This window comes from Eucalyptus grandis, chromosome 9 (genome assembly GCF_016545825.1).
Source record: "Eucalyptus grandis isolate ANBG69807.140 chromosome 9, ASM1654582v1, whole genome shotgun sequence".
Lineage (NCBI taxonomy): Eukaryota > Viridiplantae > Streptophyta > Magnoliopsida > Myrtales > Myrtaceae > Eucalyptus > Eucalyptus grandis.
This window is the reverse complement of record NC_052620.1, coordinates 17755542-17757342: the sequence shown is the minus strand read 5'-3', so window position 1 is coordinate 17757342 and position 1801 is coordinate 17755542.

The window sequence follows — 1801 nt, the reverse complement described above, 5'->3', positions numbered from 1 at the left end:
GATAAGTTATCGTGATAAGATATTGTAGGCTACAATAGGTTATCGTGATAAGTCTTTCTAATATTCAATAAGCTATTGAAATGTGATAAGTGGAGATGCGATAAGTTATTATGTTGTGATATGTGATAAGTATTAAGTTATGATGACATGTTATAATAATGTGATGTATAGGTTATGACGGCATGTGATAGATTATTCTAATAACTTATACACAATTGTAATGATTTATCTTACCTCGATGAAAGTTCTATGTGACATGAGTCCTAATTTGATTGATGTATTGTTGATTGCTAAAGTTGAATATAGTGCATGCTTATGTATTTGTTAGAATAGGAAAATAATAAAGGTTATGGTATTTGTTGATTCTAGCTAATTAATAAGCATGTGAGGTATGTGAAAAGATGGCATGTTGAAGTGTTCAAGTGATGTATTTGGGTGATATGATATAAAATACAAGTATGACATGATGGCATGTGACTAATGAGCGCGTACGTATGAATATATGAAAAGATAGTATGAAGAATGTTTAAAGCGTTGTTATGAGATAATATGCCATGAGATAGAAGTATGATTAATTTAACAAATGCATGGTTGGGATGTGATCACGTGGCATATCAGCATGATATGGTATTATGTAATTAGTGATGTCTAATATTGTATGAGCATTACACACTCTTCCATTGATTAATGAGAAAGATATGATATGAGCTTGAGTGATATATGCTCGTGTGATCACTTAAATACCTTGATGCGTATGCTCGTGTGATCACTCTAAATACCCTAATGCGTATGATTGTGAAGGGTGATTGTATGCTCGTGTAATCACTTAAATACCCTGATGCGTATGATTATATAGGGTGATGGCTCTGTTCTAATGCGTATGATTATGCAAGATGATACCCGATTAAGTTCGAATGCCCCCAAGTCAACGGGATGCCATTCGCAGATGGATTTCGGAATGAAACTTCTTATTGGAATGTTGTCCTGAGGTGTATGCATACGCAGGATGATTCCGTGCTCGATGGGACAGACCGATACCCGGTTACGCTGGATGACTACAAACTTTCAAGTTGGCCTTGGATCCTGAGTGGCCGTAATAATCTAGACATAGTTATGTGAAAAGTGCATGAATGCATATTTTGATTAGTGATGCTATAATCGGCACACATGTGATTTGAGATTGATAGATGAGCAGGTCTAGATTATTGCATGGCATGGGCGCATGATTACATTATATTGCACATTTTTGTGTTTGGCTCCTGAGTGTGGGAGGTGTTTCAAGAATTGTTTATATGATCATATTGATGGCTTTGAGGAAGTGAAATAACCATTCATGTTATAGTTAAGGCATAGTAGATGTTATTTTGCTACTGATCTATCATCGATAGATAACTTGCATGTTTAGGGCATTTCCGAGGTGAATGACTTTCCTTCACGAGGTCTAGGGAGTTCACTCATTGAGTTTATCTCACTCCTCGTTGTTTAAACCTTTTTCAAGCCCTAATTGTGACTAGCCAAACATTTTCAAGTCACTTCGTAGCATAGATGAGCTAGGCTAACCTTGAAACCTTTTTGGAAGTGCAAATAACCGCACATTTTGATTGAACATGAAATGGCGTAATGAGTGATGTTAAAGTTTGGATATAAATAGCTGGTATGTTGTAATGACGTTATGGATGCATTTATGTATATATATGAGTGTGGTTAAAACTATCCCTATTTGTTGATTGGGTGAATTGTTTATGCTTCCACTTGTGTATTTAATCGAATAAAGTGATTGGGTCGGCGACGCCTCCTAGGA